Source organism: Pholcus phalangioides, unplaced genomic scaffold (assembly GCF_987345545.1).
Source record: "Pholcus phalangioides strain wild (caught in Gottingen) unplaced genomic scaffold, Ppha-v1.0 ptg000015l_1, whole genome shotgun sequence".
Taxonomy (NCBI): domain Eukaryota; kingdom Metazoa; phylum Arthropoda; class Arachnida; order Araneae; family Pholcidae; genus Pholcus; species Pholcus phalangioides.
Genome location: NW_028301608.1, coordinates 31,220,846 through 31,244,680, shown reverse-complemented (window position 1 = coordinate 31,244,680; position 23,835 = coordinate 31,220,846). Strand labels below are relative to the sequence as shown.

At 35.8% G+C, this 23,835-nt stretch overlaps 1 protein-coding gene across 1 annotated transcript in view; it reads right to left on the bottom strand.

Annotated features, from left to right (window-relative positions):
• The window catches only part of LOC149075807 (uncharacterized), an 82,032-nt gene that overhangs the window by 25,092 nt on the left and 33,105 nt on the right, over window positions 1-23,835 (bottom strand). The gene's annotated exons all lie outside the window — the stretch shown is intronic.

Below are 23,835 nucleotides of genomic sequence, written 5' to 3'. Positions count from 1 at the left end.
GGGTGATTCTAGCTAGTGTCACCCTGTAAAAATATAAGTTTGATATGTTGATCATTGCTCAAGTAGAATTTGATAAAATTACATTGTATGATACATGGCAATTACCTCAGATCAGTAAAGATATTTTTTAGTTTTGACATATTTTTAAAATAAAAATTAATTTCTTATTTGGAAGTTTTTATTTCGGAGAATCTCTTGCGATCCCCCTGGTTCAATGACGTGACCCCTCGACCCACAAATTTGGAACCACTACCTTACGGCTTGCCCCAGTAAGGGGCAGAAGAATGAAAACTAAAAGTACTAAACGCAGAAGAATAGCTTGAAGAGACTTATGCTATATCTTCACAATTTTTTTTCAGAATTCTATTTCTACATTTTATGTAATAAATCCCACTTTTCCCGGAGACAGTTTCATTTGGACATAATTAACCCCCCCCCCCCAAAGTTCATATTCACCATATTTCTAACTCAAAACTCACGCAGTCCTCTAAACACAGGGCTCAACTTTCTGAAGTTAAAAAATAATAATATTGTGAGAAAATTAACTACCACATTTGTACGCATGCAAGGACTAAATTGTTCAAATTATTTTATTTGTTTTAAAAACATCACATTAATCAGGTATAAACAGGTGTTTTACGTCCCTGCAGGTTTTAAAGTACAATATTATTATGCATTGATTTTATTTAATCACATATAAACAGGGCAATACGAAAAATATGGAAACACTTGATAACAGGAATAGGTAAACTGACAAATGCTTTTTATTTGAGAATGAAGGTGAGTTTTGGAGTGATAAAATGCCACTTATTACTCAAAAATGTAATTATTACTCAAAAATTCCTATTTAATAATCCGTTTTTCATTTTAAAAGAACTATATATTCTTCATTTCCTGGAGCATTCCGGCAGCTTTCACTGTGCATATTAATGATATTATTTATGAACTGTACAGGCTTGGATCTAGGGGACGACGACCTCCTCACAAAAGAAATACTTTCAATTAATTAGATTACTGTATATTTTCCGCCAAATCAGCCGTCGTTTCAGAATGAGGGGAAAGATAATATGGCCACTTTAAGGCACGAAAAGCAATCATCATCTTCTCTTCTACTCATCCATACCTTGGTTAGCCAGTGACATTTTAACGAGTGGACCAACAGGGCCGCGAGACCCCAAATTAATTAGGATATTTATTATAATGAATATAAGAAAATTTTTATACATAAATTGCCTAACAAATAAGTGAATCGTCATAATTAATTACAGGCTCTGGACCGTGTAGCTCGATCAGAAGACTGGGGTCAAGCATTAAAAAAGGGGGAAGGGGGTTCGGATTACCTGACTTTTTATCCGGGGGTAGGGGGGTTAGAACGATTATTACGTCACAACCGCCCTTTATGAAAATAAGAAATATTCTTAATGCCACCTTTAATTTCTATCTTCACTATCTATACCACTCCATTAATTAATGCTCGAAACTGAACACACAAGCTAGAAATATAGTGTGTTCAGAATGTAATCATGTGAAAAAATGATCCCTCCTCTCGTGCATGCATGGCGAAGTTCATTACAGCAGTGTCAGACGGTAGTGGTCAGACTCTCCATACATATTCTGGAAGGAAAATTCTATTCAGGGGCTTACGCAGGCCCGAGCATTGGAAGCGGGGCAAAACAAGCTTGGGGAGGAAGAGGCGAAAGGAATATTTTAAAGAGAAAATTTTAATCAGTTATCAACTCTTCAGATAGTATTGACATTTTACACAGGGTATTGCCTTTAAGCGGCGACAAACTCAGAGAGGGTGATATTAGGCATCAAGGGGAACAAAAATTGCCATAGAGCCATCACAAACCACGTTTAGTGGGTGAAAATCGCAAAAATAGACGTCGAGAGTATAAGCTGTATTGTAATCATGCTGTCAAGTGAATGGTTTTTATAATTATCAATGTTACTTTTTTGTACTTATTTTGCACTTATTATTGTACTTTATTTTGTGCACCACAGGCTGTGTAGTAATCATGCTGTCAAATAAATGTATTTTCTACTTATTATTCGTTTTTTTTGTCACACCCTTGGTAAGTAGTTTTGCGATTTTCACCGACTAGACGTGGTTTGCGATATCATGTTCTATGACAATTTTTGTTTCTCTTGGTGCCAAGTATCACCACTCTGAGTTTGTTGCCACTTCAAGGTATTCACACCTTCTGTATAACTCTGATATATTGATTATAATAACATATAAAAGGTACTTTTCTTCCGATATATTTTTTTTACATGGGTAATACATTTTTGATAATTTTGGAAAGGGGAAAGGAGACGAGCATCTTATGCCCCCTTCCTGTATACACCTATCATCGCAATGTGCTGTAGGGGCTGATGGAACAATCTTACTCCACTTACCCCAATCTGTGTTTAGTAATTCTTATGTGTATATTAGTTATCAAAATCACCAAAAATTAATTATTAATAATCAAAATGATAATTAATCAAAATTATAATTAATAATAATCAAAATTATAAATTAATAATTAATCAAAATTATAATTAATGATAATCAAAATTATAATTAATAATAATCAAAATTATAATTAATCAAAATTATAATTAATCAAAATTATAATTAATCAAAATTATAATTAATAATAATCAAAATTATAAATTAATAATTAATCAAAATTATAATTAATACGAATCAAAATTATAATTAATACGAATCAAAATTATAATTAATAATAATCACAATTATAATTAATTATTAATCATCAAAATGACTGGACAACCGAATAATTTGGAGAAAAAAAGCGGTTGGCCCGTAAAAACGGGATGCACAATTTTCAGACCCACAAGTCGGCCCTCCTAACATGGATTCGTGCCTGCTCCTCTATATATATATATCAGTTTTAAAATATTCTGAAGACATTTTGGTACCTCACTAATATGCCGAGTCCTCACGCGTCGACAAGATGCGTTTTATATAAAGTAAGTGAATATGAAAACCAAAAATATATAAAATAAATAAAACTAAGGAAATAATGTTTTTGCACACACACAAGCCCTAACTCGAGTCGGTTGTTATCGCAGCCGCGGCGTTATTACAACAGCGACGTGGAAATGAGGGCTGAGAGTTCAAGATGATTGCGACGTTGATTGAGTTAGTTTCTCTGCGAGCGAAAATCGATACTCGCTGGAAGGACATCCAGCTGTTAAGCGTCAACTGCATCACAGAAGGTGTTCGTTCTCGGTTTTGACACCTTGAACAGACATTACCCGAGCTGCAAAGTCCTGGAAGAAAAGTCCCGATCGATAAAAAAAAAAAAATAGCCGCTATATATCGGCACGTTTATATATATCTACACATAAAGGGGTTCCGCCGTCGTCAAAAATGTCTTTGACAGTTAGCTGATTGCTTTATGCCCAACTTTTATTAGACGCGAGCACAAAGAAAAATAACAAAAATCTACAGACTTACTTAATAAGAGAAAAATTGGCCCGACCTCCTCCTCCTCCTCCGTTTTCATTTACGGCCGACTAATTTCACTTTACCTTAGTTCCAAAAAAAGGAACAGTCTGCAGAAAACTTTGCTCACGTAACCATACTTTTATGACGCAATAAAAAGTTTCTTAACGTGTGGATGGGGAAAAACAAAACAAAAACTCCTGTAATTAATGCGAGTTGAAGTTTTTGGCTGAGCACTTTAGGATCATATGTCATGTAAAAATACACGTGATGGTGTTTCAAGTGAAAAATGTTGGTTCTAAACAAAATTTAGAATTCGAAAAAAAAGGTATTTGTTTGCAGAACAGTGTAAATTTTCCACTATAATGTAGTCAATTATTTTACACCGAAACCTCGCTACAACGATATTGGATATAACGATAAATCCCTCTTTTTGTAGTTGTTAGGAACCATCGAGTCGATTCCGACTTCTGGTGACTCTATAGATCATAGCTGTCTAAGCTGGCCTGTCATTCACAGCATGCCTCAGTTGTACTAGCTACATTCCGGTGCTTTGCAGCACCTCCTCTATCCATCTGGTGCTCGGTCTGCCTCTTCCTCTCTTTCCTTCCATACTTCCAAGCATTACCATTTTTACTAGTGAGCCTTCTGTACGCTAATGTTGATCCCTATAAAACGGTATTATTTTTCCAAATCTTGTTTGGAATTGACCGTAGTCTAATGTTAAACTCCTCTCGATACACAACGATATCCTTCACTACTGTAAATCCATTTATAACGATATTTTTTGAAATTTTTTAAAACCGCTACAACGACATTTTTAAATAACTTGCTGAAAACCGTTTTGAATTTGATTTTAACCTCGTCATTTGTTTTCGTTCTTCTTCAATGACAAAAAGTATCCAAATGGCATGTAGACTTCCGATACTTTATTCATATTACAAGGGGCTGTATAGTTATCAAAATAAAACAAAAAAAACTTTTCTTACGGACACCTTGTGCTCAAAAACCAAATTAGAAAGGTGTTGCCCTGCCTGTCAGAGAAAAGCGGGGAAAGAACATCTAAATTAACGGACAGTGGTTCTTTCCCTCATTTATACTATCCTTTCAAAACTTTTGCCCGTTTTTGGAATTCAAATGTCTCAGCGAATATTTAAATTAGAAATGTATAATTTCTGTTGTTGGCTTCAAGAGAAATAGGGGTGACAGCTTTTTGATTGGGTTTTTGAGGACGGGGTGCTCGTATAAATATTTATTTTTGTTATTTTAATAACTAAACAACCCCTTGTAACATGAGTGACGTATATGTGAGGTCTACACATCGTTTGGAATTTTTTTCTAACTGAAAGTATGCCTCTAGTATCTACGGTTTGCCATTAATTTACAGTGATGTGATTGCTGTTTAGCTATACACCGTGTATCTGCAGATTATATGCTCCTGTGCCTTCTCTTCTTTTTTTTTTTTTTTTTTTTTTTTGGGAAGTTAGAATGCGAAGATTTTTCTACAACAGGCTGTTGCGAAGATTTTTTTTTTTTTTTTTGGAAAGAGAGAAAATTCAACTGCCTTTGCGGGGAATCGAACCCTCGTCCTTTCACTTTCCGAGTGAACGCCCGCCCTAGACCACTAGACTACAAAGGCAACGAATCTTTCATTCTGTCCTTGGAGCTCGTGTACACTGAAAGGGGCCGTACATGTTCAGCCGGACCTGACTCAGACCGTATGATAGCGGAGATTGACGTCATCCTTGCATACGTCGCCATCTGGTGGCAGCGTCAGCAGTTGTGAGCTTGGCCTGAGTCAGGTCCGGCCGTCCATGTACGGTGTACACGAGTTCCTCTCAGTGTACACGAGCTCCAAGGCAAGAACAAACCACAAAATTGATGCATTGAATTTTCACGTGTCTATTATACGCCACTGCGCAATATATTTTGTTTCCTTCTTAAAGTAGCTAAATTCGCATCTGCTTATTACCCGCCAACCCGGACTTTGCAAAGGAAATTTACTTTATATTCGTTATATTTCCCCAGGTATGAGGATTTAAAGTATTTTCGTACACTAAATTTTCAGAAATTCAACTGATGCAGTCCAGGCAGTCGAATAAAAAGACGCGTGTAACTCAAAAAACAGCCCGCAAGCGGAGAATAAATGGTAGTAAAAACTAAACCACAGTAAGAATTGCATTTAAAAAAAGAACGATCGAAGTTAAGCTTTACAATTTAGTCGCAAAAACATTTACCTTAATTCCCGGCCACGGGCAGAAGGAGTGGTTGGTGTTGGGCAAACGAAATTAGGTTTATCATTCTGTATAATAACACACCGGGCCCCGCAGTCACGATTACATATCTGGATGTAAGGCAAGGGGGGAGAAGAAAGAAAAAAACAAAACAAAAAGAAATAAAGAGAGAGAGAGAGTTATATATACCCATTGTAAGGTAAGGGAATCGATAGCAGATAACAACCATGCCACACCCGGTGATTCAGGTGCTCCCAGCTGATCTTGCTCAAAGCCGGGGTTTCAGCAGAGGCACAAGCAAACTTTATCCCAAATAGTACGGCACAGAGCGCGAAACGGAAAGGGCTCTTTTGTTGCCCATTGTCACGAACATATCTCTTTTCTCTTTCCAGACACAAGAGCAGTAAGTGCCGCTTTGTCACGCGATGCGCCTTTTCCACCAAAAACTAATGCCGCACTCGGTGGTATCAAGCAGCAAAATAGAAAGAAATCGTACGAAAAGTAAGGATCACATCCAAACAGAAATACAATATAGAAATGATTTTCAACTTCTGCTAATGTCCCCTTGGAATTGGTTTTCCTTCTGTCTTTTATTTGTTTGTTTTTGTCATTTCCATTCTCGTCTACCGATTTCTTCTGGAAAAAAAAAAAATTGGAATAGGATTTCACATGTGATGATGGGCCAAATATCGTTATTTTGAACACATTCGCTGATCAGTACTTGTATTTGATGAATGTGTCACTGTTTTTGTATGAAATGTTACGAAAAATAAATTATTATTCACTATATATTTCACAATACCGTCAGACCCGCTTAAATGATAAAATCTTCTGGCACCAAAATTCTCCCCATAGAGACAATGTTGAAGTCATTGATATGATAATTTCAACTATTCTTAATCAGGATATAACGATTCACACGTCAACCGTTAACACACATTAACCATTGTACATATAAATGTTTTTATTGAATGAAACATTTGCAATTAATGGAAAATATGTTATTCAGAATGTTAATTTTTTTTAATGCATTTGAGAGTAGGTACTGGCCTCCAAGTTTTCAAGTTGTCTTCAATACGCGCCTTTAATTATTTAATTTTCATTCTCTGTTGAACCAATAGAGGGTGCTAACTTTCCCAATGAAAAGTAAAAATCTTAGGTATTATGATAATTGTAATTAGATACAATTTGCATTTCATTTTCGATGTCTGCTTTATTCGAGAAGCTTTATTAATATTGATCCTTTATCAGTTTTCAATATACAAAGCATACTTACATTGTAAAATGACAATTGAATTGTTCTCCTCTTAAGCGAATATTGTGTGCTGGAATCGTTGATATCCGATTAAGCGGGGCCGACTTGTATTTCTTTGGTTTACAGCAGACGTCTTCGATTCTCTTCTAGTTGTGAGCACCCTCTATGCCCATTTATTGTAAAAAAGTGTACCCACGTGCCATTCTGCCCTAACTCAAATTATTTTAGATTTGGGTACGCTAATCCGTTAATGCAACTACAAGTGGTGTTAATTCAGACCGTCGGTCATTCTCGTTATGAATGCAGTTCAGCCAGAAGAAATACGCACTTTAAGATGTTCCATTGAGCACCACGGTGTTTGTGAGCAACATATTAAAGATGACTGGCTTATACCAAGGAAAAATTAGTAAAACTGTGTTAATTAACGGAAAAAATACATCATTGAAAGACCAGTAATTTTTTCATGGAATCACTAAGGTTTCCGAGTTTCTAGAAGTAACCCTGTATTAGTTTTACTCGCACATCAAATCCGTCAGATAATATTCCATCAGCGGACTTGTCACGCTATCCTGCTTTAATCACTCTGTCTCGAGAAGTCCGCGTTCACTTCTAATGAACAGCAGCCTGCTTGGATCTAGATCAGTGTTTCCTAAAGTGGGCGATAGTGCCCACTGTGCGGGGGAGGGGGTGTAGAAAGTGAGGGTATAACATAGGATCCTTCGGATTGGCTTGAGTTGTGAAGTGGGGGGGGGGCGATGAGAAAAATAAATTCAGAAAAAGTTGGTGATGGAACAAGCAATTTTTGGGAAACGCTGATCTAAAATCTTCCAGCACCTTATTTTGTCAATTCCAGACCATCTTACTGCGTCTTAAGCTGCTCAAAAAGTGTTTTTACTTTATATTCATTATGAAGGATGATTGACCTAAAAGTGATTTTTTTAAATATAAACCGCGCGAAGTTACTGTTAGTGTGGCTCGAGTTTGTTTCAGCATGAGCCATAATGAATATTTTGTACGTCAAATGGTAATACACAGCGATTCAATAAAGAAGCATACATGCTCCAGATGCTGTAAAGCAATAACAGTTGAAAAGGCAAGGACCACAACTATAACTGTAATCAGTTAGGTAGATGTGTTCATAAAGTTTGTATCGTGCTACTAAAGAAATTGACGTTAACCAATAGCTCGTATGTCACCTGAATAATCTGTTCTAGCGGTGTGTTCATACAGAAAGTGTAATGTCCTTTTTTTTTCACAATAAAATGTCACAAGAGGCTCTTTTCTGGATACGCAGGACGACAGTGGCAACTTCATTCGTTGCATAACAGTTACTGATTCCGTGTTTCTCGATCCAAGGACGCAATACACTTCCCCCACTGCAGACGCAGATATTTAGACTAACTAGTGTCTGCAGAAGCGCTATTGAATAACACATCCACGCAAAATTTCAGAACACATCCACGCAAAATTTCAGAACACATCCACCTAACGCATAGCATTTGCAGTCTGATTCTTCAACTGTTACTGTTTTACACCACCTGGAAACTGAATATTACTTTATAAACCACCCTATGTATATAAAATACCACTCTTACTTGACCGTACATGCAAATGGCGCACATTTCTCCGTGGAATTTCTAAAGATTCTACGTGTGTGTTCTGAATGTATTGTTGACCTGAACCCTTATAGCGTGCCTAGATGAATAACAGCAAGAGACTAACAACGACTGAAATGCAGTTCCACAATCAGGTGAAAACTGGGAGAGAGCCCCCCACCCACTCCCTCCTTCACTGTGTATGAGTGTATTAGCATTATTACCAGTAAAATTCGCACTCGTAAACCAACCCTGAAGGAAAAGTGAGCAACATCTGGAACAATTTAACAAACAAGTTGTTCAAATCGCGTTTCAAACTCTCCCCAAGGGAAGAGCCGCTTTTCACACAACATCCATCACATCTTATCAGGCTCCTGTTAAACTTGTCAGCATTAAACCCTGAGTAATGTTTTGGAAGCCCGTTTTCAACAACCTGAGCTTCTCTCTTTCTCTCCTTTCCAGAGTTATTTTTTTCCTATATATATATATATATAATGCTTTCAATTTTATTTTTAAAAATGGACCCGTTTTTTTTTTTCATCGTTTACCATCCTTTACAACCCCTCTGACATAACACAAAGAGCAATTTAATGTCCCTGAGGTACAATCTACACATCATAAACAAACATTTATCTTCTCTTTCCTAACGCCCCCCTCCCTCCCCGTTTTTTTTTTTTATTAAACACTTTTTTGTACTTTCTTATACTTTCGAGAAACAGTATCGAATTTAAGCCTTTGAGAAAAGATTGGATTAACCTGGTATTGAGAGAAATATAGAAGAAATTTTTCATGGAAATCATATATAGCCAACTACGGCTATATAACATAGCAGATTTAATGAAATTTTGTCGTTATAACTGAGGTTTCGTTGCAATCGAGGTTGAGGTTTTCAAAATCTTTTTTATTCACTAAAAATGCAATCACTATGTTGTGTAAATACTTTGAATGAAGTGTATATTCCATTATGATGAGGAGAGACAAAATTTGATAGATAAAAATATGGTAAATTTTTATCACATAAATACGGAGCATTGCCAATTCTCTCCAAAAATAGTGTAATTGGTAGGCGATAATTCCAAATAATGCTTATATGTACCCTTACCCAGAAAAGCTGTGCTACAGAATTTGAGATAACCCATCAGGTCCAAGGGCGTAGCGGGGGGGGGGGGCCTTGGGGGTCTGGTCCCCCCCCCCCGAAATGTGAGAAAATGACCCAAAAAAGGGAAAAAGATGGCCAAATCCATTGTTCTGTCACTTTGGTCCCCCCCCCACGAACGAAATTTCTGGCTACGCCCCTGATCAGGTCATAACAATATTGTATATTCCGAGCAATTTTGTCGTTATAGCTGAGGTGCCGTTAAACCAAAATTAAAAGCGTCAGTTTTCGTTGTAACGACCAATATTCCGATTATATGTTTCAAATATGAAAAAATGCAATCGGATGCAATCGAACGTTGTTGTTTTATTATGATGATTACGGTGACCATATTTGATTGAGAAAATACAGGAAATTGGGGTCATGAATACTGGACACCATCCGACAAAATTTCTCGCTAAAAATGTTGCCAATTCTGTCAGATATCGCCAATTATTCTTTATAAATAACTCTTGGCGAGAAATGCAGTGTGTAGCTACTCTACAGTGATTCAAAATTCACGGGGAAAAAATTGAACATGACAAACATGTCAGATGAATATTTATAGTCTTATTCATTATAGCACAATTTGTGAATTATGCAAATTACTTTCAACCCCCCCCCCTCCCGATTTTAGTAAAGATTATGAATTAAAGCTAGCTTTGTTGGAAAAACGACAAATTTTTATACTTTAATTAAAAAAAACAGAAAAGGGAAGGGTGAAATTACGGGCAACACGGGCCACATGCCCATGAGAAAGTAAAAAAGCAACACCATGTAATAAATCTTTTTCTCAATGTTGGGCTTCAATAAATAAATAAATAAATATATAAATATATATATATATATAGAATAATAAACAAACATTGCCTCAATGTCTCATGCTCAGTTCTAATTCCATGAAATTCTTGGGAAAACCGCAAAAAAATGGAAGCAAGCAGACAAAAAAAAATGTGTCGTTATATTCAAGGTCATTGCGTTTTCATCAACATTATAAGCAAGGTTTATTAACAATAGAAGGGCCAGACTATACGTTATACCTAAAAGGGCCGGTGGCAGTTATTTTGTGACTGCTATTTCTTTTTAATGCAATACATTTAATGACACTGAATTTTTGCAATAAAAAATAACAAGCGTTATCCCACATGGTCAATTCGTTCATTTTGAAGAAGGTATAATTCATAAGCCATTTTCAAGGCCATTTTCAAGGCATCCCATCATAAATCCTGGCCGTTTCAGGTATAAACGTCGATATCTCTGGAACTAAACCTTCAATGTTCTCAAATTTTTGTACGCAGAAACAAGTACAAAAATAATGAAAAGTCACCGAAAATGGAGTGTGCGCGTTAAATAATGTCAAAATTATAGCGTTTTGAAAATCAAAAACCGTCAAAATGACTGATCCGGCCGTTCTAGTCTTAACATTATTCTCTGCGGGAATGCACCCGCACCGCCAATTATCAATGTTTTCACCGAGCTGTCGTGACAAACTGAGTTTGACTGCATTCTGTTCTAATGGAATTTTATTTTTCAAGAAAGCAAAATTTATACATCAGTCTCAATTATCCTTTATACAATACAAAATATTGCCCTCCCTTGTCAGGACATAACTATTATTTCGCTAAGGCAAGATATGCTTTTAATATAACACATAATTCAAACCTAACAAGCAATAATTTATAAGAGCACTTAATAGACGACATCTTACTGAACTCGGTACCGAAATAACATGTTATTCATGTCGTCGAAAAGGACATTAGGACGAAGATTAAGTATGCGTTCATTTGGTCTGGTTGGACGGATATAATTAATGATGTTGGATCATAATTCGACTGACCCATGCAATCGTGGCTCTTATTTATTTATTTTTTGGCTGATTTTAGTTGGCTATATATATATATATTTTAAACTTCAATATAGCGTTTAGATTTTTCTCTCTCTAACTATCGATTTTCAATGAAATTACTGAACTTTGAGGGGTCTATATCTCGAATATTTATGGGAAGAAGAATCTTTGAAAGTTGGGAAGTTTTGTTTAACGATGCGATATCACGTGATCATTTGACCTCGAGACTGCAGATTCCTTGAATTCGCGGCATAATGTTAATTTCATTGTGAAGCCCATTTAAAACCCTTGCCTTGCCGATACCTTCAGGGAAAGTTGATGCACGAACATTTGCTAAAAAACTAATTTCCAGTCTTTAAATACCACAAACCTTTTTTTGCATTTAGCGTTTTCTAGCTCTTCTACCTGAACCAGAATTAATTCAATTATACAGGGTCTCCGGATCAAATCACCCTAATTTAAAAAAGTGGTTAAAAACAAGCAATGTCACGTAGGGCGACGATATTAGAAAAACATACAGGGTTCTATGATGTCCTCCCTCAAAAAAAATTAAAGACTTTCATCTCACACAGAAACACATGAAATAAAACTAAAAAAAAAACAAAAACGGTGGAGTGCAATTATATTGAAGCCGTAAAAAATTTTAAAAACGATAACAGTTGGCTACTCATCGCCTCTTGCACTTGTTCATTTATATCTGTAAACAATTTCTTTTTTTTTCCACTCTTTCGCACTCGCACACTCTATTTCTCCTTTTTTTTGTTCTTGTGTCTTCCATCTTATTTTTCCTTGTTTTTGTGCTGTATATTGTATTAATGACGTCACTTCAGGGTTGCAAGCTTTTTAAATCCATTCTTGGCCTCTATTGGTGTTCAAAGTATTAATATTTATTTTTTTGGTGATCCATAATAATTCTGCCGGATTTTTTTTTTATTTCTGTGCATATTTAAATGAGTAGAATCAGTGGTAATTGTTTTTAGAACTTTGTAAAGACATTACCTTGGGACCCTTTCCTGTTTGTTAGCTGTGCCCAACTTTACGAGTTTGATGGCAAATTTTCTGAAAGCGTCATTACTTATTGCCTTTTCTACAAGGAAATAAAGAGGAAAAATATAAAAATTGTGTCACCGTAGGAAAAAGCGGAAACTATTCTGTGAAGATGATAATGTGTTCAAATGGGTGTTAAAAATCTAATCAATCCATCAATCGAATTGGAGAATTTAAAGGATGAGCTTGTTAAAGCCATATTTTTCCGACTTGGATGAAAGGGATTAAATTTCTCTTGGCAATATTGCTCTTAATGATGAAGAGCTTGTGATCATGATACTTTTGGTCGTTTCTTCCTATCATATGATGTGGAAACGTCAGTTCTCATTGATATTGAACCTGATTTCCTTCTACAGGATCACTTTTACAGCCGAATTCGGGGCTCAGAAAAACCCTATGCAATTTTCTAAATGCAAAGGAACGAACTCGAAATCAATTTGGGGTGCACACTTTCATGCTATATGGTCTATAATCTATTTTACACCCGGGTAACAAAAGGAGCAATATGTGGAAGAGTGCACTTATTTTTTTACAAAATCTTTTTGAGCGTTCCTTTTGATTTATATAGTTTTCTGATCTTTTCTAACTTTTTGTAAAATGTAGGAACTGATTAAAATAGGTATATTTGATCCTATCTTAATAGAATATACCGGAAAGCCTTATTTATGCTAAGGTTTTCTATTAAAATCCTTTCTTCTCAAAATTATGTTTGCTGTCAAATGAGGAAAAACTTTTCAAACAATATTTGTTCAAATGTCTTCAAACATTGCATTTATCGTCGCACTATCATCAACGGGTGAATATCTCATCAAAATTAATTAGAGCAGTTTTATGATACAAAATGCGATAAATTTTTTGTGATTTTTGAAACATTTTCATGATGTCGAAATCGAAAAATATACAACTAAAGTCCTGAAAATTTACTTTATAACTTTCGAAGAGTTAAATCGTATAAAATTATTCACAGAATGAGATTGAAAACTGAGTAATTAAAATGAATACAAAATGTTTGAATGTTGCATAAAAGCAGGTGATTGTCCCATAGGAAGCCTCTACGACTCTAACTAGAATATCAGTTTATATCGCGTACTGTCACGCATTTTTCATTTAATTAATTGGATTTGAATTTGTTTATATTATAAATAAAATTGGGACATTTCTCTCAATCCTATTTGCTTTTAAATTTTTCGTATCACGCAGTGAACGGAGTTCATCAAATCCCATGATCTCTTCGTTAATCGCTCGGATACATTATTTGCACAATGAGCAATATGTGTGGGCCCCTATTCTCAATTATTTTTTCATTAGAATTTTGAGCCCTTTTTTCCCCTTCCTCGAGGAAGTTCCAATCCTTTCCTTGGTTACGAAAAGGTAGAATTAATCCTTGCAGATCCCAGAGTGTCACGTACTCTCGAAAAGTTTGATCCACTCTGGGAAGTTTGTCTGTGCGTGTTCCAAGACTTTTTTCCATAACTTCCGTTGTATGTTCCAGTGATTTTTTTTACTGTATAATACAGTATTTTCTCCACTGTATGCCATTTTTCCCTAAGTTTCTGAGCTAGATTCTCAATTCAGCTCGAGCCGTCGGTTTTAATCTCACTATGTCAAATGAACAAGACACCTGAATTCATACTTCCTTGGGTGGAGGAAAAAAAGGTTGATAAGACCTAAAGGCTTGATTAATTCCTCTTTCCTTGAATTATGCCACATGTCGTCCATGGAAGGAAAGATATTCAGATTCTATGAAAACATGTACTGGGCCATCGTTGATATTCGAAACAATGAGAGAGAAAAAAGCTTATTGAAATGTACTCTTTTGAATTACCGGCCGCTTATTTCTTGATTGACAGGAGTTCATTGTGGCTTTACACGTGTTTAAAAAATCCCGTAGCATACGCAGAACTCGCATTCTGAAGCTCCCAACCTGATTACTAACTGGGAGGAGGTATTTATCGGGAACCTCTCATTCACACATAGTAATTTCCAGTTCTTAATCTCTCAGTGCCATCCCTACTTATGTCCTCCAATAAAAACCTGTGCCATGGTGTCTGCTACTACAGGACAATTTAAGGCTTTTCAATCTTAAATAGGGTGAATTTAGAATTATGCAGCCTAGGTGATCATCACCGTGCAGTCACTGGAATCGAACCTTGTCCTTTTTCATTCCATGCTCAGCCATAACGATAGCATATTATTCGATTTGTTCGCGACAGATTTTAAAAGCCATTATTAATTCATTGTTTTTCCTTATTGTATATGGTTTGTTGTATATGTTACGGCAAAAGTGATAAATCAGTGACTATCCATAATAGCCGGTAATTATGCATAATTACTGATCGTCACACTACCACGGTTGTTTATGTTAGTTTTCAAATGAAGCTGGTAAATATGATCACTTAATTTCACACTCTCGTACGTGAAGGTGCACTACACCTGCTTTGCCATATAAATTAAAGTGAATGAAAATAAAGGAATAAATGTTATGAACACACACACACAGATAAAAACGTATAAATTATATAGTATCAGTCTTATAATGCTAGAATTTAATATTTTACAGCTGTTTGAATGAAAAAAAAATTCATTATTTTGTGTCACGAAAACTGAAATATCTCCGACAATATTTTATGTACCTTAAAACGTTCAGTTCAGTATCTTTTTTAAATTTTTCAGTCACAGATAAAAGTCATAAAAACATACAGTGAAACAGTATCAAAAACTTTGTGTGATTTTCAATGTATAATATCTGACATAACTATTGAAAATGAGCCAATTTTTAGGACATAATTTAGAATATATGAAAAAGTTTTATATAGATATTTCAGAAAATTCACGGATTTCCTTATTTCTGTACAGCATTTTGATTCAAACCCCACTTTTTTGTGAAAATCAGTGTTTCCAAAAATAGTGCCCCGTACGTAGTCAGTTGTTTTGCAAATACTACCGATTTATATATCGATCGCTTCTATACAAAAATGTCGTTTCAAATAGACAAAGCATAGATTTTTTTATATGACGAACATCAAAACGCACATATACATAAAATATAAATGTGCATTTGAATTATATCATGTGCAAATGTACATGATATAATTAAAAAATCTATCATATACTCATGAAATTCCGCTATGTCTGGAATACGAACCATCTATTCACACTATAAAACAATCTAAAATAAAATAATTATACATGTATTTTATTCTTGAGTTGAAAAACTTCCGAATTCACAGACCCCTAAATAAACTAACGGAACATAATCAGTATGTGATATACACAAACATGAATGTATATACATACATTCTCATTTATTTATTTTTCTATCGTGTTTCCTCGACGTCTAGTAAATGCAATTCTCCAACCAGATAATGGAAAAATGGAATCAGTTTCTCGTCGCCGTGCCGGGAAAATAGTGGGGACAGAAAAAAAACCAAAAACTGAAAAATGAGAAAAAATGGTTTTTGAATAATTTATGGTATATGTATATTTTTTTTTCTATTTTTATTGTGGTCTTCGTGTCACCGCTTTTTTCCACTATATAATTAGCTATAAAAGCACATGTGCTTTCTGTACGAAACAATTATATCGACTATTTCTCTCTCCGCTTCTTGTTTTTCATTCGTGAATTTATTTTTTTTTTATAATGATAATAATAATGATAATAATACACGGGAAAGAAAATTAACCCAATTCCAACGTTTTTCCCCCCTCTCTTATCTATCGATCGACTGTATTCGAGTTCCGTTGTGATTCCCTTAAACTGTCGATATATGCCTTTTTTTTTTTCATTAATGTATTTTTTTTTCCTCTTTCAGCACGTCACATGTTCAGAATTGTTTTTTTTTTTTTCATGTTTAGCACACAAACAATCGCTGATCCAAACTGTTTCCTCATCGTCATATATCATACATTGTTGTTGCTCGGTCACGTAGTAACTGAGTTGAATTTGAAAGGTCTGGATTAAATACAGAAATCACGCGATAACTTCTGTGGTGATAAAGAAGAAGATGCTTAGTTTGGAAAGGAATTGAATCGCACACTATCAAACGATGGCCCGCGGGACAAATCTGGCCTCCGGAGTCATCTGATGTGACCCGCGACCTCAAACCTAATTTTGTAAAAATGAACTAAGCGGCACACTCCCGGATCAAGTTGTACATTACTTGAGTAACCCGTTCTAGATAATTCGAGCGGCACAAGGCAGTTAGTGACCGGCGGCGTAGTTTCGGAGCACTTTAGTGGTCCGCATTGCTGGTGCACATTACCGACATGGTTTAAACTATAGTCACATTTTTTTGATAAGAGATCCACATGGATTGGTTAAATATTCAGGTTTTTAACCAATCTGTCTTGATATCTTAACCAAAATATGTGACTACAGTTTAAACCAGCGGTTCTCAACCAGTGCTCCACGGAGACCTTGGGGCTTCTTGTGCACTCTCCAGGGGCTCCGCGGCCGCTCGAGGAAAATAAAAAACCAGTAAAATTAAAAAAATAATAATAAATAATTTTATGAATAATTAAAAAATTGGCCTAAGGGGGTCCGCCACAGAATGTTTTTCACTTAAAAGGGCTCCGCAAGTCAAAAAAGGTTGAGAACCGATGGTTTAAACCATGTCGGTGAATACGGCCCTAAGTTACCCGCGGCACTGTTCCAAATCATTTCAATGGCCTACGGCAAATTTCCAGATCTCTCAACCCGCGATGCAGTTCCAGATCATTCAAGCAGCCACGGCACATTTCAAGGCAACTTAAGTGACTTAGCCACAGTTTCTGAGCACATAAGTGGTCCATGACACAGTTCCACATCACTTAGCAGTTTGTGGCACTGTTCCGAATCCCTTAAGCAGTTCGCGGCACATTTACAAACCAATTAAGTAGCCCGTGGCACACTTATAGATCATATAAGTGTCCTGCAATACGTTTCAAACCAGTGAAGTGGCCCGCACTGTCTTGAAGGTTGAGCACCCCTGAATTAGATCAAACTTGTATCGTGTCGTTAATCAAACAAAATTCAATATTCATCACCCACTAAAATATCAATGCGCGAGTATTTATGTCATCAGTTTTTCCGAGTATATTAATGTTATTACATGCGGTTTCTTCTTTTTTGAACATTTTTCACATATAGAAATGACCATGAAGACAGATATTATGTACCGGATGTCACAAAATTCACGGGCCTATTTTGAATGATGAATAATGAAAACAACGGGAAGCTATAGAAATGCATCGTTTGCTGCGACGAGATTTTGAAAATGCTGCACTTGTGTGAGTTTTGCAGATTGCAGTGTCATCTGTTAGCGAACTTCGTAAGTAATTTCGAAATTCTGTCCTAATTGAATTTGCGCAAATTTGGGCAAATGTTGTGAGTTGTGCCAACAGCATCTATAGAAGAAAGCCTCCGCACGTCGCTTGTGACGTCACTGAAGAAGGCCATCTTACCTATAGCCATTAAATATTACTACTCCAAAGAATGTAAAGATCGCGCATGCGTCGGTGAGCTATATCCAAAGCTATAGGTGATATTACATTTTTCAGTGACGTCTCGAGCTTCGTGTGCGGGGGGGAGGGGGGGGGGGCTTCTTCTATTGGTGGTGTTGCTTGTACCCACAGAGTAAGAATAATATATGTATATCTTTATAATATATTTATATCTTTAGTTTATGCTTGTACCCAACAGTCTGTGTGAGCTTTATTTGTTTTTCAATGCCGCCATCTATATCTCAAATTGTGAGTGAAATGTAATTATTGAATATTTGTACCGTTTTTAAGCCTGTTGCTCTCTGTGGCGAGACTTTCTAACTGCTAGATCGGCTCGAAGTCGGTAACCACAGAAAACAAACTTCAGCCGGCCTCTACAGTGGCACCGGTGGTGTTCGAACCTGTGTCACTGCGATGACTTATCACTATGACTATGTGACGAACACAGCGGCGATGGCTGTTGAAAATGTCTGACTGATCATTATATGAACTGGCCAGACTTCGAATTTCGGCCATAAAATAAACTTTCAATCACACAAACTTGAACAATAAATTTTACGACGAATAGTCCTCTGAATTATAATTTTGTGCAACAAAAACTTAAAATTGTTATTTCTTTTAAAGTCCACAAAAAAAATTATGATAAAAAAATCATTTGAAATTTTTTTAAACAAAATCCTACCGGTTCCATGAAAATGAATATCATCATTAACAAAAACCTATTGATTTAATTTGTTGTAAAAACCTCACATTTGATTATATATACATGCAAATATGCTATTCTTTCGTGCACATTAACAAATATTTACGTGGAAAAATTAATGTAAAATCATTTTTGAAAAATACATATTTTTTGTGATAGATATCTATCTATTGTAAGATTACAGCATTAGTCTCGAAGGATTAGCATAAATTTATGCATCATTTATAACATGCACGGAGTTTTTTTTTCATTCTCATTTCGAAGGCAATTATGAGATGAATGAATGGCAGATTCTCTCTCTCTCTCCCTCTTGGCTTAGATTCATAAAAATCCGAGGCAGGAACATAAAATAAAAATTCCTCCCCAAAATATATATATATATATATATATATATATATATATTATAAAAAAAATCTCACTTTTTTTTTCATAGATGCTAAAAAGGGGTCACACTTCAATTTGCATATATTTATGTTTCGTAATTTAGCAAACGCAATTTATTCGGCTGGTAAATTACAGGAAACACAAGAAGAGACATTCGGAATAAAATCTAAATTTATGGCTTTATTTGGATTTCTTGTTACGCCTTATCCACACACATACCCATCTCCTTTATTTTTTTAACTTTAAGTTTCTCATTATTCCTGTCCTAGAGAATGTGGTGCCAGGCAATGAACCGTGAGAGGCAATTTACATTCATAATAGGCGCTACACGGGGAAAGTATTAAAGCTTTTTGCTCTCTCTTTTCTCTCAAGAAAATATACAATCTCTCAATTTAGATGAGAGGAAAATGCGCCGGAGCCAAGAAGTTCCCGTTGATAAGCCGTCGCCGCCGCCGCCGCGCTGCTTTCATTCTATTTTTCCTCGATATTACGCCACTGACTTTAACGACAACCAGTTCAGCGTCACCACAAGATTAATGAGTTCACGTTTTTGGTCACGTAAACTGAACTCGGGAAACCCCCGACGCTATTACATGACATTCTTCCGACCCCGGATATGAAAGAAGAAAAAAATGTCAGATTTAAACACACGCAGTTTAATACTAACCGTATATAGTAATAGAGAAATAGAGAGGCTATATTAAAGGAGACTGTCTCGGGGTGGTGCTGAGGTTCGTTGAGATTATGACTAATCTATCTACTTTTCTTGACAGTTTTCTACCTGGGTAGAACAAAACCATTTATCACCAGCTTCGTGTACTTCATTCCATCCGTGTATGTAGATATCCCCTTTGGATTTTATGTAAGAAAATGGTTTCAACAGTCAGTTGCCGTCATGGGCTATTATAATGGCTGGGGAAGTTAAGCTGTTCATGTGTTCATCGTGAATCTACAGCACTGGTCATTCAATAGATGTGTGCACGTTCTTATTGCAAGAAGATTCTAACTAATGGGGAAGAGGAAGCTGAATCTTGTATATCATTTCCGTAATTTATTGCGTGCAGTCTTTAGTGGCGTATAATTCACATGTGGAAATTTCACTCAATTTTAACCCTTAAATGCGTAGCTTTGCATATGTGCAAATAGTAGTTCTTTAAACGTTTCATTACTGAAGTGAGGATTAAGATAAGTATTCAAAATCATCTTTGCACATATGGTGAAGTCATATGTTATCCATTTTATATTGAATTTGCTGGTAGATGTCCTAACTAACAACTCTGTTTGTTGCAGAGCATGTGTGGCTGTGATTTCGCTTATTGGTCGAAATGTTTCATTTGCTTTTTTTTTTACCTTGAAGTTCGTAATATGGATTTTATTTATTGCAATTGGATAAACCAGATCTTAGCCCCGTTCAATACCCGCTGCGCTGAACAGCACAATTTTTTTTTATGTATAGTTGTGCACAGCACTGACGATTCTTCGGGAAAGCATTAAAAAACCAGTTTTTGCGTTGTTCGGCATGGCGTAGTGCGGTGGATCGGGTGTCGGATTTACAGATATTAACTAATTACGCACATTTTTTCCTTCTATTTATTGAGCTAACTAAATAAATAACACCATTTTTATAGGCCTTTTCTGTGTTTATTCGTATTTATTGACTACTTTGAATTTCCGCAAAAAAAAGTCATTTTTACAATGCTCCAAATTTACTCAAATTTGTTATTTTCGCTGTGATCGGGGATACAGATAATATACATACGTTTATGACAGCAAAATATTTCTTTTGTTGTAGTTTCTAATTTAATTTTTCTGCAATAGTTTTGAATCTAAATATAGTGTTTTCAGCATTTTCTCTACTCCCCATTTGATTAACTGTTTTATTTTTATAATAGTTACATTTTTTTGCTATTTCAGAAACCATTATAAATGATTTTGTAGCAATTGGTGATGTCTCATACGTACGGTCTCAAAATCCCGTAGTTGTCGAGGTGAAATTAGGTCACCCTACACGCGACCTTCAACGGAGACATCAACGTCGAGATAAAATGACTGAAATGACTGATCATAGCAAACACACCGCAGTGAAAGTGGCAGCTGTGAGCAGGAAGTTAGTAATTCAACCGATTCGGCCATCGGGCACTTGAGGAAAAATTACGTTATCTAATATAGCGATCTGAATGATGACATGAAGAAATGATGACAACCTCTTCTCTGTAAACCCATTAGTATTAGTTTCCTTCACTAAGTGTTATGATTTCGTGAAATTATATACAATAATGTACTTTCTCAGATTAATATGTTATATGTAGACACTGCATATATAAATGTGGTCGTTGCTTCTATCACTCTAGAGTTTTTAATTTTTAATTTTCACTGAAGGGCGTTAACCCCTAACTAAAAAGATTGCGTAAGTTTTGAGTTTGAAATTTGGTGAATATGAATTTTGGGGACTCTCATCAGAGGGAAAAATTCAAGATGGCTTCCAGGAGAAAGTGCCGCCGGGAAAAATGAGATTTATTACATTAAATTTAGCTAATATAATTCTGAAAAAAAATGTATGTTAAGGTGAATACACCTTGCATCATCTTAGCTGAAAAAAATAAATAAAATGAATTATTTACTTATAAAGCTCTAAAATTTGACACAACAATTTTAAAATTTGAAAAAATAAAGACTTGCTGATATTTATATTTTTAGTGCAATTTTTGAGTATCGAAAATTCAAAAACATCTTGAAAATTCCGAAAAATGAATGCTCCGGTCTGTGAAAAGGATAAACCCTGTTTGCTCTGGAGGTACACATATGTGTTCCGCTATTTCAAATATTTTAAATGGTTTTTAATGATTCTTTTTTCAAGTTAAGGACTGAGGTGCCCACAAATGTGTACCGAACTCAAATGGTATTAGTAAAGATATCGACCCAAATTAATTACTTTTGTTTTAAAGGCATTTCGACATACAATAAATAGAAATCAGTCAGAAAAAAACTAATGATCAGTTTTGACTCAGGTGTGAAGAGGATACACCAGTGGTGTAATTTTTATTCTCCTGAGATCACGCTGAAACCGACAAAAATCTCAACCTCAATCAAACAACAGCTGATGAATTATCAGAAACAATCGTGAAAATAACGTCCATCATCTAAAGATAAAAAGAAAACGGACGGCAAAAGAAAAGAAAAAAAAGCTGCAACATTTTTCTACGGCAGAAACTCGAGAAAACGATGTGGATTCTCAGGCGGCCATTTTTGCCTCCTTCGAAACAGCCCACTTGCTCAGCAAATGGAGCCCGAGAGATCTTAAGAAATTAATGGGTCAGCTGCTTTCCAAATAATTGTCTCGCCCAACGATCGCTGTGGGAGTCGCGGAGAAGCGCTATTTTTTCTTTGTTTCTATTCGGTAGTGACGACGAGCATCGAACTGTAAATCAAGCACCTTTCGTGCCTTTTCCGCGTGGAGATTCCTGCTGGAAACGAATCAAACATCACACAAAAGGATGAACAACAAACACATATATTTATGGGAAAGATGCTTAAACTTTAGCTCTTCTCCCGAAAAATACGGGGGCAGTTAACCAAGTATAAAGTAATTTGGATTTATTACATACCGCGAGTGTGTACTTGGTTTTCATTTAGAGACTAGTTTACCAGAGAGAGCTGAATAGGTCTGGGATTTCTTCATACCGGTGGCTCATTCGCGTGTGAAATTCTCTTGGTCTCAATATTTGGTTTCCTAAACTGCCTTGTACTGTCTGTTTTGTTTCGAGTTAAGAAATTGCGAAGGTTTACGTTTTGTCAGAAAAACAAAAAGCAACCTAAAAAGAGATTGGGCACGTGTGTCGGTTTGAAAGACGAGTCCCGGTCGTCTTTTAGTTGCCTCTTGATATAAGGAATTCACAGATATCCCGCCATCAGTGATCATAAAATATGAAACAGATGTATGCCTTATAGATAAAATTTAATAAGGTCTATTGCACTACATAACTGCTTCACGGCCACCGTCAGAGATATATTAGGTTGTACTACTATTCATAAATCGACAATTATTTTGGTGAACTAGAGAGACCGATCTCAACTTTGGGAAGAATGGATTAGATATCTCATGGTTTTCATTCATTAATGTATAGTTACTCTACCTAAAAACATAACTGGCTATTCGTTAGTTCTGACATTCATTCTTTAACTCTGACATGGTTGTAGGTCGGATTTGAAAACATTTGAACTCAAAATAGGCCAGGAAGATTTCAAAAAAGAAGGGACCAAACTTCCCAAGGGCAAGTCAGTCGGGATGATCCCTATCGTGTCACTGGATAAGACGAGCTGGAATGTTCATGCTAGAACCCGTGATTAAACTACTTCTTCATACAGCGGTTGTACCACGTGCTCATACTTAGAGAACACTTGATTCAACGTTAGTATTCTATGGGGGGGGGGGGGGAGGAACGTCTAACATTACATGATCTTAACACGTCGTGAGATTAGCTTTTGAATTCGAAACCCTATGACTTGATTTCCCTTTTATGAAAAAAAAAAGTTTCTCTGATTCGTCAGAAGATGTCGCATTAGTTAGTAGTAATTACGCACTATGAGAACGAAAAACGAGTTGTTTCGATTGATTCAATAATAGGCGGCAAATAATGAAAGTCAAAATGAAACAATTCCTGGACTAGATTTCTTTAAATCGCGGACGATTTCCAGAAC